This window comes from Python bivittatus, unplaced genomic scaffold (assembly GCF_059951505.1).
Source record: "Python bivittatus isolate LINGU-HERP-01145 unplaced genomic scaffold, Pbiv_v1 ctg000400_np1212, whole genome shotgun sequence".
Taxonomy (NCBI): Eukaryota; Metazoa; Chordata; class Lepidosauria; order Squamata; family Pythonidae; genus Python; species Python bivittatus.
This window is the reverse complement of record NW_028277073.1, coordinates 2,443,883-2,462,627: the sequence shown is the minus strand read 5'-3', so window position 1 is coordinate 2,462,627 and position 18,745 is coordinate 2,443,883.

The following is an 18,745-nucleotide window of genomic DNA, read 5'->3' as shown; positions in this document are numbered from 1 at the left end:
ATAGAGAAAAAGTGGTACTGGAGCTTGATTTTATCTTGCATATGCTCAAGGCAAATTAACCTTCAAGAAAAAAACTGTCCTAAAGCTTAACTGCCATCTTGGATGGGCCTATCTATGGCCTATCTTTATTCACCTGCTTCTTTTGAAGTATAATCTGTTTTGATAAGCCTAACAGCCATTTGTGTTTTGTTTGTACCAAACTGGCACAAAAACATCTGTTTAAAATAGTATTTCAGTAACATGCTTGCAGATTACTATCACATCCTCTGCTTAAAGCGCCTTGTGTTTCTTAATTGGCAGAAAGGGGAAGACATTTCCATCTTGTGGTGTTCTCCTACAAAGTGGTTGAGGGGAGGAAAAGCAAATACCAGCTGAATGCTGCACCACCTTGGGCTGCTGTGATTGGGTGGGGCAGGTCCAGTGATAGAGACTTACAGTATGTTAAGAAAAGTTGAAGACTGGCTGATACTCTGGAATATTGTCTTTTCAGCTCAAGGACCCAAATGCACTATACAGTCTGCCATTTGCTTGCAATGTTCCTTACCACCATAAAACAGTGGAATCAACAAACTCTTCTCTGCTCAATTCAGAATTAACTCTATAACTCAATAATCATTTAACTTTTTTTCCAAGTGGTCTCTTCTAGCTTATAAACCAATAGTGGTTGTATATGTGCTTTATTTTTGTCCCTTTAAATTGTAATTTTGGATACTAGACCCAGCTAAGAGTTTTGTGGAAACTGAGTCATCCTTTCCCCATCACCAAAACAAGGACATTTGGGAACAAAAGAGAGTTTGAATTAGATTTTTCAGAATATAGCAATTGGGCAAAATTCATACACATACACACAAAGATAAAGAGGGGGGGAAAAAACTCTTCAGATAAAAGCTCCATAGTTAGGTAATTTGGGCAGGTGATTCATATCAACCAACAGGAGTTCTATCAACACTGAAGATTTAACTTTAAGGAATTTTCATGTGTATGCCTACAGAAAAGCTGAGTATGTACTGTAGTTCACAAAGTTTCTCAAGGAACAACAAGACATTCATCAATTGAACAGATTTAACAGTAAAGAACTTTGATGCATGTGCCTTTAATTCAGTCTACTGAGTAGGACAGGTACAATGGACAAGAGCCAAAAAAGAACATTTCAAGACAATGGTGCAAGTACTACACAGTGCTGATATAATTACTGTATCTACCAACCTTAGCAATCATGACAAATTGTTAAGGGATCACAGAAATAGTAGTAAGGAAAAAAAGAGGGGGATGGCAGTCAAGAAGCAGGAAAAAATAAATGGGCAAATACAGGGAAAGGAACTGGAAAATTAGGCAGGATGAACAAAAGGTTATTCCTAGAAGAAGCCAAATCCATTTTTCCACTAGGCAGAGTGAGGCAAAATTATCAGGTAGCAGATACTAAAGAACAATATCCTTCAGCCATTCCTCCAAAGTCTAGGGGTCATTCATCCTGAAGATCACCGTGTTTGTTTGTTTGTTTATGCAATTTATAGGTTGCCCAACTTCCAACTTTAAAAACTACAAAAGACAAAATAAATCATGAGTGCCCCCAAACACAACAAGTAACAAAAACCCCATCCAGCAAAGTCTCAACATTTACTCTGTCCCAAAGCCTGGGAGAACAGCCAGGACCCTAATTGCTTCCTGAATGATATCAGAGTGGGAGCCATCTGGATCTCTGGGGCAATATAATTCCAGAGGACAGGCACAGTGACAGCAAAGTCACACGTCCTGGGCCCCACAAGATGACACTGCTTGATCAATGGGACCCAAAGCATGTCCACTCTGCCTGATCTCACCAGATGGGCAGAAACAACTGGCGACAGGCAGTCCCTCAAATAACCATGTACATGTTGAATGGCTAATTCTTCACTCCTAAATTAAATTGCTACCCTTGGGTGTGATGGAGAATAATGCCTAACGTGGAATGCCAATCCAGTCAGCTTCTGTTCTTAGAACAGGGCGGAAATGTCAGCTTATCCTTTGGCTCTGGCACCAGCTAGAACATTCATAGATCCTTACCATCACAGAAATCTTATTTGTTTATTATACTTGACAGAGCAAATGAACATGAGTAAAAGATTTGGGATATGTTCTTTGGCCCCATCCCTACATTTTCGCCTATGCTTATCCCATTCATCTTTAGAGTACTTAATCAGAGTACTGATTAAGCATAAAGAACATCTTGTGGGTATGGGTAAGGAACATAACATAGGGCTGAAACACTTTATCTTAATTTTAATAATTTTAATCTAGTTTTGGTAGTATTCTTAAAATTATAGATGCCTTGTTAACCAAGGTAATATCTCCTAAACAGTAAAGCAGAAATTGTTTTTATTGGTGTTCTTTAGAAACCATTGCACTGTTTTCTGTGATTCTAATGCTGCATTCATATATTAATAACATTTTTAAAATTTAAACATTAGGAAATGTGTGTTATGTAACTACATAATTTAGGAAAAAATAAGCATAAAAAACATTGCAACTGTTCTGTAGATCTTATAAATATGGAAAGGAGGCCAAATCTATGTATAGGTTGAGCAACATTAAAGTTGACCAATTCCCCTACCAGAACATTGAGAGGAATAAAATCATCATGTTGCTATCATTGTCCAAATAGCATATTATATGAGCAAATATCCAAATACAATATCCAAGTACCATGTTGCATGGGCAAGCAACAAGCCCATGAGAGAGACAGTTTGTAGTAGTGGCGAAGGCATCAGATTAAAAACCAGGAGACCATGAGTTCTAGTCTCACCTTAGGTGCAAAGCCAGCTGGGCGACCTTGGCCAGTCACTCTCTCTCAGCCCTGGGAAGGAGGCAATGGCAAACCTCTTCTGAAAAACCTTGCCAACAAAACTGCAGGGACTAATCTAGGTAGTTGCCAGGAATCAAAAACTGGCTTAAAGGCACCAAAAAAAAAAGCAACCAGTACTTGTTTTCACTGAACTTCTCAATAATAATTTTCTCTGAATAGTTAAAGAATCAGTTACTAGTATAAGATGTCACTGTTTCTCACAGATGATCCTGGAGTTGAGAACTTCCAGGAAATATTCTCTCTCCAAAGATCTCCTTAACTGTTCCTTTTCAACTGTCCCTTTAGTAATGTTCTTCCATCTCAGCCTCTTCCTTTAAATGGAACTATTTGGCATGTCTGGCATAGAGGGTGAAGGGAAAAGAGAGAATGAGCTGGAGGGCAGATTGGGGATACTGAAAAGCGGAAATGGAACAGCAGAAGACTGTGATTATAAAGAACACAGATTGAGGGAAAGCAAAGATTTGGCTCACTAGACAATGCTTATTTTCTATTTATTTATTTATTTGAGGAGATTCCTTAAGTACTTGCTGGAGATTGAGCTCCATATTTTGCTTGAAATTTTGGTCTGAACAATTTAATTGCTGTGGTCCATTTGTAGGTAGAAGAATGTCTAGATAATATGCCTGGAATTAATATTCCTCCCTTTTCCTGTTTCTGAGTGGGAGATAGAAGAGTAGATAACAATGATGATCAGATTTCAGTTTTTTTAAGGATGAAATCATACATCTATCCACTTAGACACGTCCCATTTTTTCTCAGTGAGAATTACGTCTAAGTAGACTTATTTACAATTGCATCATAAAACACTTTTTGCAGAGTTAGCCTTGTGAATTTTGGATGACAACCATTTTAGTTTAGGATGATTTATGCTCTGGAAGAAACAAAGTTTATGATGGACAAAGTGAGGCTATAAAAATGCTGAAAACCTTACAAAACAATAAATATGAAAAACAGCAAAGCTGCCTCAGTGAGATACCAGCCAACACAATGGGCAAGTTGCCACGGGCAGAAGAAACTGGTTTAATATTGGGAGAAAAGCAACAGACAAAAACTAAGACAGATTTTTCACAAAGAGAACCAACACTCTCAAACCAAGAGAGTTTTTTTACAACAATTTTTTTTTTCCAGAATATAACCTCTTTTTATTGCAAAGACATAAAAAGGACAGCTAGGAAAATAAGTTGCTGACTGAGTCAAGAGAGAACATTATTGAATCAGAGGTGCTTTGGCTGGGATGGAAGCACCTCCTCCTCATCTTCCTCTTCAACGTGGCCAACTGATATGTGGAAGTGTCAAGATATGAATAGTGAACAGAATATCAAGAACACATTAATAACTTAATATTGAAATTGCTATTAAGTAATATTCTATCTATCTTGTAACAATAAAATAGTGTTGTTATGATATTTGAAATTGGTCTTATTTATTAATTGTTCAATATTCCTTTATGTCAGTCTTACTGTACAGGTTTGATACTGTAACTTTGTTCTCTTTGGGATTACAATTTAGGTAAATAAAACTTATGTATAACTCTGACTCACTTCCACGCTAACCATATGCAGTTATCATCATCATCATCATCATCATCATCATCATCATCATCATCATCATCATCATCTGTGGAAGTAGAACAATTAATACTGGCTTCAAAGTAGGCAAATAATTCTCTAGGCAGTTTACAGAACTCTTCTTATCAGTTGTGGCACTGCTTGGACAATTGATATCAACAGGAAATTTCCTCAAATTGTGTTTTTCAGAATAAATTAAGGATTCATGAGGTTTCAATGCAGATGCAATTTGGGATTACAGTCTTATGCTGCAGGGACAATAGCAGGTCCCCCAGATCTTACTAGGACTTTCTCATCTGTATAATACATAGTACATTCATCTCTGTGAGTGGGAAATCTGCCCTAGATAAAAAATGATTCAACTCTCCTTTCATTATTCAGTGCAAAATTTTCAAAATAATCCCATAGTGCTGAACAAGTTACTCATTCCCACATAACATTTCATGGGAGAAGAGTTCCATGTAGGCTCCAATTCAGATTTTTTTTCCTAATTCAAGTCTGAATAACATAAAGTACAGGTTCTGCTGCATGGAATGGGCAAAATAATGTATTCTTCTCTTATGCAAAACATGGTTGTGGGCTTGTACACAGAGGATTGCGCCATTATACTCCATGCTAGTTAGACAAGATTAGCTAGTGTGGCTTATTTGTCTGTAACATAATACCAGAATCATCTGCCTTGACCAGTGCTTATATACCAGTACCAAGAGCCTGAGGGAATCAGTAACCTCTCCCCGTGCAAGGCTCTATTTCACAAGCCTAATGGGCAGAGTGATTAAAAATAATTCTACTAACGAGGGATAATGAATTTGCATAGCTTGAATGTTATTGTTAGGGAGGCCAGAGGAAAAAATACCTAAAAATCATGATGAGCAAATACAATCTATTTGGAAAGCTCTCAGATACATCTTTCTGATGGCATATTGAATTTGAAAGGCTTGTTTATTTCTTTGGTGGAAAGATAGGGAATAAATGCTATGAAAAAAAAAGCACTAAGAAGGGCAATCAAGGCCTTGAAAGTTATCCATTAACAGTCATCACCTGATAAACAGACTAAGTGGGCACCCAGGTCACTTTCAATCCAGTACAAAGTACTCCCTTTCTATTGAGTTCATAGAAATATTCTCTAAGGTGGCATGCAAATTTTATGCCAATTATTTTGGATGATACATTTTGATGTGTTTGGCAATGGATAATAGGTCAGCTTAATTATTCTGCAGTGATTTGTGAGTTTTCTTCATTAAACGAGATTAAAGCTTTCTAGGTACTTAGCTAACAGCATCACTCAGTTCCCCCATTTCTAATGTTTCTTTTGTAACAGAAAGCTAATAAGATAAGGCTATTAAACTATAGAGATAATATAGTTTGGGAGTTTTGAACCCTAAAAAATTTAAGTGAAGTGCTAATTGTTATGGTGGGAAGATATGGATGGGCAACCCATGATTCCCAGAGCCTCAGTTTTTAGGGAAACTGAGTGAATAGTAGATTTTATGGAGAGTCATAATAGCTATTTTACAGCATTCCCTCTTGGCCTGATAGTGTTGAAGACTAGCTGAATCAGCCCCCCCCCCCCCTTTAGGGGACAGACTACTCTCCCAAGACATAAATGAAATCAGATTCTATTTTAAAGAAGAAAAAGACAGAATACAAACCGTCTTTTAGTTTTAATTATGAGAGAAGGGGAAATGCCAAAGGTCCTTAGAAAGGCACTGGTTCACCCACTCCCCAAGAGGCCAAATCTGAATCCAACAACACTGGACAGCTACTATCCAATCTCTACCTTCCCTTTTGGGGGAATGTCATTGAGAAAGTGGAGTTATACCTGCCGAGGGCTCTGAGGGATACAGATTCTCTTGACCCTTAGTGATCTGGATACAGGATGGAAACCACATTGGTGGCTGTCATGGATGATCTGTAGTGAAACTTGCATAGAGTGCAGCCATCCTTGTCCTAGATCTTACAGTTGTTTTGACCATACTACTGACCACAGTATCCTTCTGGATGTTGCCTTTAAGAATTGGGATTGGGAATTGGGGGCTCAAAGTTATGATGGTTCCTCTCCTCCCTGAGTACACAGGTCCAGGTGATGTTTGGGGGAGTGAGGGGAGAGTTTGGACCCACAGGCATTTTGGTGTGGAGTTTTTCAGGGTTTACTTATCTCCCCTAAACTATTCTACTTCTACATGAAACCCCGAGGAGAGGTCATCTGTCAGTTTGGGCTGAGGTGTCATCAATATGCATATGATACCCGGTTAAATATTTCTACCTTGAGCCCATTGGGAGATGCAGTGGAAGTCATGAGACAGAGGCTGTCAAAGTCTGGATGGGGAGAAACAGGTTCATGCTCAACCCAAACCAGACAGATTGGCCTTTGACTCAGAACCCATCTGATTTCAGGATTGCACCATCTTTGACTCTTGATGGGGTCGTACTTCCCCAGAAAGAGCAGGCTCACACTCTGAAGATCCTCCTGGATTCAAAGAGCCAATGGAGACAAGACCAGGAAGTATTTGCATTGCTTCAGATGGCTGATCAGTTGCAGAGCAGAATGGACTAAAGCCAGTTGTACATGCCCTTGTCACCTGTAGATTAGATTTCTGTAATTCACTCTCATGGGACTGCCCTTGAAGACTATCTGGAAACTTCATCTAGTCCAGAATGCAGTGGCATGCATGCTCAGTGGTCAGTCATGACAGTGCCATGTTACACCTTTGCTACAGGAGCTGCATTATTACCAATAGATTCCAAGTACAGTTCAAGATGCTGGTCACTTCCATGACCTTCTGGAAGCAAGTGAAAACTTTTGGGATTAACTCCAACCAATGGCACCATATTCTACCTAATGAACTTTAGCTTAACACTTTTAGTGATTAATCATCAACTGGGTTGAAATTGTTCACATTTAATTAATTATTATATTGAATTTCTATTGTATTTTATGAGTAAGCTGTGTAAGCCACCTAGTCTAGTAAGGTTTCAGATGGTAGACAAATCTCATAAATAAATCAATATGTACTGTACAACAGTGGATCTCCTGTTAAAAAATGTAAAGAAAAATATGAGGCTCCGGGCAGAGCAAGAAATTCTGAGCTATATAAAACATAAAATTACTGGTAGTGCCCAGTTTAAGAACAAGTTCTGTTCCCAAGGTCTGTCCTTAAGTTGAATTTGCATGTAAGCCGGAACAGTATTATTGTATAATACTGTATAAGTAGTATTGTGTAATGAACTTGAAGCATTGTGTATTTAACTCGAATCACTGTGTATTTAACTCGAATTTTGCTACAATAGTCCTTTATTCAGACATGAAAAACACCACTGAAAGGCTTAATTTTCAGGGTGGGAAATGCAGTCAGATTTGGAGCAATTCTTGACAAATTACACATACTGAGAACCAAAAAATGTAAAGTACTATAATTAGATGGCACAGCATGAGCCAGGACTCCAATGCCCTCCTCAGATGCTACTGATGCTGGCATAAAATGCATCACTGAGCACATGTTTTCTTGCATGCAAAATATAGACTTTGAATCAGACCTGAAAAATGCTGACTTCCATATGATGATGATGAATGACAAACTTCTTTTCCCTATTGCAAGCATTATTGAAAAAATAGTCAGTTAGATGCAAAAAGTAAATTAAATTCTGTCGAAGAAATAACTTCAGGTGCACTGTCTCTCAGCATCTCATAATCTATTAACCACAAGTAGCAGTGGAGGTAACTAGTTAGGGATTCTATATTCCTCTTTCCCTCTTCCTCTGCCCAACTGTTAATCTTTCTTCCTGCCTCAGGCATTATTCACTGGAGTATGATCCTCCTGAAACTTCTCTGGATAGGATGGATCTACTAGCTGGTACTAAGCATTATGCCTCCCTCAAGTAATTTTCTGTAAATAAACCACCTTTCTGTAAGGATACAGAACCTGATTCAATAGTCTTAGCACAGCTTGGACTTCCCTCTCCAGGAGCACAAAATGCTTCCTCCAACAAATTTAAACTGTCAAATGTTTACATTTTTGAAATGTTCGTGTTTTCCTTCTCTCGAGTTATGTTAAAACTGTTTCAAAATGATCATTGTTTATTCTGGGGTAGTATTCAGAGTAGCATATTCATGAGAATCATAACTCAAATCGATGAGACAGTTACTACAATTTATTTTCATCCCACTAGTTTCAATGGGAGATAGTTATTACGAATGTCATCTGGCTGGTTCCCTGAATTCTAAAAACAGTTTGTTTAGGAAAGTAGCTCTAAGTACATTAAATACATAAACAATACATTATAATATATTTTTAGATAGTAGTGTTCATGATATAGGTAAAAGTTCATTTTATTAAACTCTTACAAAGTGTTCCCTATTTTAGAGCACTTTGAGTGGTAAACCAATTCTAGCATTAAACATAAACAAAGAAGTATTTTCAGTCTATGAACTTGTATATTTTTCACTATAAAGTAGTTACTCAGATTTGTCCTGAACAATTTCTCTCAGTGACTGCCAAAGAGCCAGATCATAAAGTAAGGCTGTTATGATTTCTGAGCCCTTTCTCAAAAATGATGAATTGCCTTTCTTATATTGCTGCTTTACACATAAGCAAAAAATAACCAAATAAAGAAATGTTTCTGCTTGAATCAAATGATTTTTTTTCCTCACTCAGGTTTACTTTTTAATTACAACAGAACATTCAGATGGCTGTGGAAGGCCGCAGCATTGTATAAGGATTTGATGTTTCTGTAAAAGGGTGCCCACAGGGTATGGTCAAGAAAGGCAAAAGGGCTGTCACAATGTTGCAACAGAAGGTCTGCCCATTTTTATGTCCAATGCACATAATAACCACCATCTTGACTTTTTTTTTTTTTTTACCATACTCTGTTTTGTAATTGAAAACTTGGAGGCAATGCTTGATCAAAGTTCTCGAATGTGGTGGTTCAATAAACCCAAAGAACTGGTCAGTAAAAATGCAGAACAGTGAATAGGAATTCAACCTGCACTAGATAGATTAACTTGAAATTAGTTCTGGATTTAGCCATGATAGTGAACACTCAGGTTTCAGCTGTGGTCAGGAGCACTTATGCATAGCTAAGACTAGCATATTTACTGCACCTTTCCTAAAAATGTTTTGACTGGCCTTTATGATGCATACCTTGATGATTGATTGATTGACTGATTGATTACATACCATCTAGTCAGTGTCAACTCTTAGTGACTACATAGATAGTCCTTTTCCAGGCTGATCTGTCCCCAACCTGGTCCTTCAAGTTTTCTAAAAGTACCCCCATTGCCACTGTAACTGAGTCCATCCACTTTGCTGCTGGTCTTCTCTTCTCTTTCCTTCCACTTTTGCTAGCATCAGAGCTTTCTCCAGAGAGCTAGGTCTTTGCATCATGTGCCTGAAATAATTTGCCTTGATTATTAGGGGCATGAAGACCAGTTCTATTCCATTATAGCAAGGTACTTTATTTCACCTTGGAGAAGAATTAATCTACCTAGATCTGCTTCCTCACCTTGATGAATGGGGGTTCTGGGAACTTGAAACATAGTCTGACATGCTCCCATGGGTTACATCACCAAACTTGCTGGGTGACTTAGCGCTACTCACATTCTCTCTCAGTACAGCCTCCCTAACACCATGGTTACTGGGGGAAAAAACAGGAGGAGGGAGCCCTATGTATACTTCCTTGAGCTCCTGAGGGAAAAGTAGAATATAAATCAAATCAAACAATCAATATTTTTCAGGACTGCCCTCACCCTTTGCTTTTTTTTTTTTTTACTTTTCATCTTATTTAATCAAACAATACCTCAATACAATTTCAGAAATGAAAAAAATAGAATTATAACATGAAAGTATTTACACATGCAGGAACAAGTGCTAAAAAAAATCTTAGAGTTTGGGAATATACTGTATATATACTTTTACCATACTCTGTGGACACCTCTGTTTTGTAATAATAAAAATTCCCCTCTCACCCCTGTGGGTCTTCCTCAATCTCAGGCCCTTTATCAGAGGCCTGGGAGTTTGAGGGTTCTGCGCAGTGTCTTAGCTGTTCCTAGCACTCACTCTTCTGGACAGAGAGCACTGGTGTTGTTCCTGGGATCTGTTGGAGGCACCCTCCAAGCTTAGGAGTCACAGCCCCAAGTGCTCCTACCACCACTGGGATCGCTTTGGCCTTTAATTTCCACATCCTCTCTAGTTCTTCCTTCAGGCCCTGGTACTTCTCCAGCTTCACATGCTCCTTCTTCCTGATGTTGCTGTCACTTGGCACTGCTACATCTATCACTACTGCTGTCTTCTGGTCCTTGTCTACCACCAGAATGTCTGGTTGATTGGCCAGTACCTGCCTGTCCATCTGAATCTGGAAGTCCCACAGGATCTTAGCCCCGTTATTCTCCATGACCTTCTGTGGAATCTCCTATCTGGACTTGGGAGGGTCTAGCCCATACATTGTGCAGATGTTCCTGTACACCATACATAAGATTACAACTGTTCTTACATGTGTGTGTGTGTGTGTGTGTGTGTGTATGTGTATACACACACATACATACACGTAAGTACAGTTGTAATCTTAAAATCAACATTTTACAAATGCATATTCAGTATTTCTATCCAAAAAGATATTTGGATAGATGGAGATAATCTATTATGGATTATTTTGGTAATATAGCTGAAATTAGAGACTACATTTGAGTAAAACCATCTTTAATTAAAGGATTTCTCAACTCTTCCATTGTAGATAACCCACTTATATCCAGTACAATAGGCTAATTTGAAAATCTTTAGAAAAAAATATTCAGGGTCAATGATACTTTTGTTAAGCACCATCCAGGGAATTAGCGTCATACATTTCCTAGGTATTATTTTTATCAGAAGGAGAAAAAGAAGTGTTTGAAAGAAGGGAGTGCTATGCCAAACTTGAAATGGTAGCATATTTCAAACTGTCTTCCATTTGGTCCTCATCCAGGATGATCTTTTTAAAACATTCCTCAACATAATATGAGAACCATACTGGACTAGATTAAGTTAGGACAACATTTTGTTTGTTACAGAGAATACCAATTGTCCCTGAGAATCCTATAATTAAGGCATGAGGTTAATATCGCGCTCCCCTATACCTCCCCACACTTGGTTTTGAGGATGACACAGATCTTGAGGGTAACATGTAGCCATCACTACAAGTAGCAATTGTTAACTTTGTTTTGTTAACATAATTTTATCTCAGCAAAGTATACAGAACAGATGCCAAGCTCACCAGCTTCTAATTTCCTGAGTACTCCCTGGATCCCTTTGTAAAAAAGGCTACTTTCCAGTCCTTTGCAAAGAAGCCAATCTTGAGAACACAGATATCCTAGAAGATCATCAGTTTTATATCTGAGGTTTTAAAGAATTCTCGGATGAATTCCATCTGGACCCAATAATTTACTTGTTTCCAATTTGTTAACTTCATCTTATGCTAATGCTGTTTGGCACAGATATCTGCTTACCTCTTCTTCAGAAAAGAGTGCAAATAAGTCACTTAATTTTTTTGTTTTTCCAATTTTATCTTCTTTTGATGCCCCTTTAATCTTCCTTTGATGCTCCTTTCTTGTGTCATCTAATGATCCAGTTAAGTCCTTCTATTTAAAACAGTGTGTGTCTTTTAATTATTATTATTTAAACTAGTCTTAGTGATCTTAGCAATTCAATGTTTAACCTTTTTTTTTTTTTTTGGCTTTTTTGGGTCTCCTTATGGTTCTTTTGTTGAAATTTACATTCTGTTTGTTTAGACAACACTTCCATTTTCTTAATGAAACTTTCCTTTGCCTAATAACTTCCTTGACGCTATATATTAATCTGACTGGCAATCTCATGGACCTGGAGGAATCTTTCTTGATTTGTTGTACAGATTCCCAGACTTTGGGAAACATAGGCTTTAATGTCCAAAAAGATCTTTGAGGTGTGAACAGGCAAGAAGTCTTTCAGATAACCTGGTCCCAAGTCATTCAGACCTTGGAAGATTAGGGCCAATATTTTGCATTTGGTGTAGACATCCACTTCACCAGTCAGTATCAAGGCAGGGCATTTACTATTGATTTCTGAACTGTCTTCAGAGGCAGCAGAATGCAGGGATGAGTTTTGAGGTGACTTGTTCATGAGCAATGGAGGTAAGGTCTATTGACTCACATACAAGCCAGACAGTATGTACAATGCTTTGTTGGCTGTGGGTACAACCTCAACTGGTATTGGTATATGAACCTTATTTACCACTATATTGCCAACATATTCATTTCTGAGCAATCATTCCTCTCACCATCATGAATAATGTGATTATCATCTTCAGACTTGACCATCTGATTACTACCCCTGATTCTGGATTGTTTCTGCATACATGGAAGAATATTTGTAACAATGATTTTGAAAGCAGTCTTGAAACTACGAATGTTTCTTTCCTTCTGTTCTCTGCATCTATATCTATTTGTGTGTGTGTGTTGGGTATATGGCGGGAGAGCGTTGGTGGCTGCCGTGGCAACGCCGGCTGAGTCAAGAACATCACCGGGGCTCGAGGGGAGCAGCGCCAGAGCCGAGAGCGGGCCTTGCGGGGCCGGGAGTGCCAGCAGGGCAGCAGCCCAGGCCCGGCGCGGCTGGCCTCGGTGGTGGGAGCACCAGCGGTGAGAGCACTGATGGCAGGACGGCGGCTGTGAGGCTGAAGTGGAGTGGAGACCAGAGCCTGGCGGCCCACAGCAGCCCACAGTGGCATTGAGACCTTGGGGGTTGGGGGATGAGCCCCTATGTGGCAAGGGGTGCCCCCTCCCCCTAGAGAAGATGCTGGGGGACTCGAGTGAGTGGGTGTGTGAGAATGTATGCTGTGGTTGGGAGAGGTGAATGTGCTGCTCTCTGCCTGGGTGGGAGACCGGCAGAGGGTAGGAGTGAGTGGGGCCCTTCTCTCCCCAGCCAGTGGGAGAAGTTGGTGGAGAGAGGGTGAGTGCTTGGTAGGGAATTGGGGGTGTTGAGCCCCTGTTGGCGCTGAGAGCAGCCGGCTGAAGTGCCACAGGGGCGCGCTCCCCCACTCCTTTTTTGTCACCTCTCCCTTGGGTGGTGACTGGTATGTCGGGCCCCTTAAGTGAGAGGCCTGGAGGGGGGGAGGAGGACCTCGGGCAGTTTAGGGCGGGCATTCAAGTGGTGACAGGCATGGGGCGGTATGGCGGGAGCCAGAGGGCAGGCCGTTTCAGGGGAAGATGCCCCCGATGCTTTATACCGGTGGCGTGCCCAGACCCTGGTCAGCAGGCCTACAGAGGCCCGGGCTTTCGACTGCTGCTACTGAACGCCAGGTCAGTCAATAATAAGGCCCCCCTTATTCACGATCTTATTGGGGAGGAGCAGGCTGACCTGGCATGCATCACCGAGACCTGGCTGGCACCAGAGGGGGGAGTAGCCCTCTTGGAATTATGTCCAGCCGGGTTTAGGGTGTGGCACCAGCCGAGACCCCAGGGCAGGGTAGGGGGAGTGGCAGTAGTCATCAGGGAATCCCTATTGGCCTTCAGGGGCCCTGCTCCGCAAGTTGCTGGATGTGAGACCCTGTTCCTGAGGTTGGGCACACAGGATCAGTTGGGAGTGCTGCTGGTGTACCAGCCTCCCTGCTGTATAGCAGCCTCCCTGCCTGAGCTGCTGGAGGCCATCTCGGGGTTGGCAGTGGAGTTCCCCAGACTTATGGTCTTGGGGGACTTTAATCTGCCATCCCTGGGGTTGGCCTCAGAGGCGGCTCGGGAGTTCATGGCTACCATGGGAGCCATGGGCCTATCCCAGGTCATCGATAGCCCAACCCGGAGCAGTGGTCACACCCCAGATATGGTTTTCTTGTCGGAGCAGTGGCAGCGTGATCTGGTGGAGGATTTTATATTATCCCTCCTGTCATGGTCAGATCACTTCCTGGTGGCAGTAGGATTCTCCTATGCTGCCCCCCTTCACAGGGAGGTGGGACCTATTCGAACGGTCCGCCCCCAGCGACTGATGGACCCGTATGGGTTCCAAAGGGAGCTGGGGGTTGTTCCTGAGGCCTTGCTGCATGGTCCAGCGGAGGCTCTGGCCGCAGCCTGGAACAAGGAGGAGGCTGGGGCCTTGGACAGGATCATGCCTGTGCGTCCTCTCTTGTCCCATCACCCCCGGTGCTCCCTGTGGTTCACGGAGGAGCTGAGGGAGTTGAAAAGGGCTAAGAGACATCTAGAGCACCGCTGGTGGAAAACGGGACGAATCAGACCGAACACGGGTTAGAGCTGCTATTAAGGCCTACCTAGTGGCGGTAAGCGTGGCGAAACATCAACATTTCTCCGCTCTTATTGCATCCTCAGAGTGTCGCCCTGCAGCCCTGTTTAGGGTCACCCAGGCCGTCCTGGAAAAAGGGGGGGCGGAGGACTACTTGCAGGGTCGTGCAGAAGAATTTGCTGAACACCTGATGGATAAAATCGCTCAGATCCGTTCTCAGTTGGAAGCCAAGCGTGGAGTAGGTCCAGTGGAGTTGCCCAGGGAGCATTCTTGCCCAGTTATCTGGGAACGGTTTGATCCTGTTGCCCCTGAGGAAGTGGACAGCATCCTCGGGGCTGTCAGTGCAACCACCTGTGCTTTAGATCCTTGTCCCTCCTGGTTAGTTAAAGCTACCAAGGAGGTGACTTTAGGGTGGGTTCTGGTGGTGGTTAATTCATCCTTGCAGGAGGGGGTGTTTCCGAAGCCTTTTAAAGAGGCTTTGGTCTGCCCACTCCTCAAGAAACCATTGTTAGACCCCACCCTCCTGGACAATTTTCATCCAGTCTCCCACCTTCCCTTTTTAGGAAAGGTGGTAGAAAAGGTGGTCACGTGGCAGCTTCTGAGGATACTGGAGGAAACGGATTATCTGGACCCCTATCAGTCAGGATCCAGGCCCGGTTATGGGACAGAAACAGCATTGGTCGCACTTTTAGATGATCTCTGGCGAGAGCGGGATGGGGGGAGTGCATCCATCCTTGCTCTTCTTGACCTCTCGGCGGCTTTCGATACCATCGACCATGGTATCCTTTTGGGTTGGCTGCAGGAGTTGGGGCTGGGTGGCACAATGTTGTGCTGGTTCAGCTCCTTTCTCCAAGGCCGAACCCAAACGGTGTTGATAGGGAGCGAGAGGTCCATCCCCCGGCCCCTACTTTGTGGGGTGCCACAGGGGTCAGTACTTTCACCGCTCCTATTTAATATCTACATGAAACCGCTGGGTGAGATCATCCAGCACCATGGGGTGAGGTATCATCAATATGCGGATGATACCCAACTATACATCTCCATCCCAGGTCCCTTAAGTGACGCTGTGACTGCCCTCTCGCGGTGCCTGGAGGCTGTGGGGGCCTGGATGGGGGACAACAGGCTTCACCTGAACCCTGGTAAGACGGAGTGGCTGTGGATACGGGGAGCCTCAGGATCTAGGAGCTTGTCATCTTTGGTTCTTGACGGGGTTGCACTACCCCAGACAGACCCGGTGCGTAATCTGGGGGTTCTCCTGGACTCATGACTCCTGCTCAAAGAGCAGGTGGCAGTCGTGGCTAGGAGGGCCTTTGCATGACTTCGTGTTGTGCAGCAGTTACACCCCTTCCTGGAGGAGGGCCTCCACACGGTCACTCATGCCCTGGTCACCTCTGGGTTGGACTACTGTAATGCGCTCTACATGGGGCTACCCTTGAAGAGTATCCAGAAGCTACAGCTGGTACAGAATGCAGCGGCACGGACAGTTCTTAATGCCCCTAGGAGGGCACATATAACAACCCTGTTGCGTGAGCTGCATTGGTTGCCAGTTTGTTTCCGGGTCCAATTCAAGGTGTTGGTCATCACCTTTAAAGCCCTTCATGGCATGGGACCAGGTTATCTGAGGAACCGCCTCACCCCGGTCATCTCAGCCTGCCCCACTCAGTCCAGCAGAAGGGGCAGGTTGCAGACCCCACCCATAAGGGAATTTCGATTGGTGGGGTCTAGGCAGAGAGCCTTTTCTGCTGCAGCGCCCACCCTATGGAACATCTTGCCGCCTGAGGTGCGGTGTGCCCCCTCCCTCATGGCCTTCAGGAAAGGGATCAAATCCTGGCTCTGCCAGAAGGCCTGGGGGCCAGAGGGGGGGCCGCACCTGTGGAGATGGCTGGTGGGGTAAGGGGTTGTCCCCCCCCCCCAGCATCTTACAGGTTTTTTAGGGCTAAATTATAGGAGGTTTTTAGGCCATTTTTAATATATGTTTTTTAACTATTTATAGATTATGTCCATGTCTGGAGAGACCTGTGTTTTTTCTTCTTTTTTATTATTGTGAACCGCCCAGAGTCACCCATTGGGGGAGATGGGCGGCATACAAATTTGAAAATAAAAAAATAAAAAAATAAATATGTTTGTGTATACATACACACACATATATGCCTTGAGTAGCCTTTTGTCCAAAGGCAATGTATTGGAAGTTCTGTTAGCAAATCAAAAATCATTTTGCAAATGTGTTAGATTGTCCCAAGTGCAGAAAGTCAGAAATTGCATGAGTTCCTTTAGTACAAATATTCTCTTTTTACATGTATAAAACCCAGCTGCTATTTAAATTTATCTGTCCCTGAATAGTAATTACAAGCCATTTCTAAGATTACCTTTGCTGAAAAGACACTCTACATTTACAACAACCTTGTAATTCTGTGTTTTCCACAAATGGTGAAGGTACAGAGGGACTAAGCAGGATATGAACAGAAAGCTCTCTGCCTCTCACCCCTAACTCTCTTCTTCTAGCCGGGGACATGTTTTCCTTGCATTAGGAGTGCCCAAAGATGAAGTCCCTCCATGGTGGTTATGAATCTAATTCTGTCCTAGTATTTTTCCACACTAAGGCTAAGCTTGCTGACAAAAATTAGCCTGGGGCTCTACTGCAGTTGGTAATAGTAATAATGTGCTGGGGCTTGAAGTTTCACATTTCCCAGATGGCATTTCCACACCGCCTTTACTGGCCCCAATGCTACAATGATAGAGACAGTCCAGTGGTCATCAGCTCTCTATAATTATAATGGATATTACTGAGTATGATTTTAAAGAGCATTATACCGATTAGGCTGAATTAACTTACATGTAATCATATTCATTAATTTGCATCAGAGAGCAGAGGGAAGAAACTGTAAGATGTAAGAGTAAATTGTTGTAAGCACATGTTTATTATGCTTTATACGTGGCTACTTTCTGCTTTAGTAAAAGCAGCCATGGAAAGATTGAAAATCAGATGTTATTGTTTTCCTTGTAGTGCAGAAGGACCACAGCTCTATATATTACAGCACATGCTTTCCATATAAACATTCCAGGTCCAATTCCAGCATTTTCAGGTAAGGCTGGGAATGTGGGGTCTAACTTAGCAAAAGTCCCTCAATTTTAGTTCCTATTTTCAAAGGCAAAAATAACCTGGAGTGGGGGATTATTTTGATGGGAAAATTGAGACTGAATGGAAAATAAAGAGTTAGATCACTCCCTCCACATTACAGTTCTCAACCAGAATGCTCCATACTGTCTTATACTATTATCATTGTTGGTTGCATAGTCCACCAGATGTTTAGACTCGATTTGGCATTTTATCCATCTATCGAATCCTTCCCAAGGATCTGGGATAGGCAGATGTTGTTTGATGATGCTAAAGGTATCGTCACAGGATATAAGCTGTTCCAAGTAAAGCTGCCTTTTGCAATTGACTGTTGGTGATTTTGTCAATGCCGATGGTCTTCAAGTGGTGCTCCAGATGTTTTGGGATTGCATCCAAGGTGCCTATTACTATCCTTTGCCTTCTTTTGCCATAGTCATTCTACTTCTCTTTGCAGGTCTTTGTATTTTGTGATTTTCTGCAAATCTTTCCCTTCTATTGTGCTGTCTCCAGGTATTGCGACATCCACTATCCAGATTTTTTTGTCTTTCTTATCAACAGTTAAGTCTGGAGTGTATTGTGTCAGGTGCTTGTCTTTTTGAATTCTAATGTCCCATTAGCTTCCTCGTTTTCTATTACTTTGTCTGTCAATGTTGCTGCGGGGATGAAAGGCATGATTCATTGTCATTATTTTTCTGGTCTTCCTATTCAGAGCTAGTTCTGCTTGGGTCCAATACACTATTCCAGCTGTGTATCTAATCCTGGAATTGCCCAGGTGTTAATTGCCTTGATGATATTTCCTTCACTGAGTTTGGACTTTAAGATCTTCTTCACTCTTATGATGTAGTCACTCATAACCTTCTTCTTGACTTCATTGTGCTTAATGTCAGCTTGAAGGATGCCCAGGTATTTGTAGTGACCTTCTTCATCCAGATTCTTGATGTTATTTCCATAGGGCATCTTAATTCCTTCAGTTTTCACTATTTTCCCC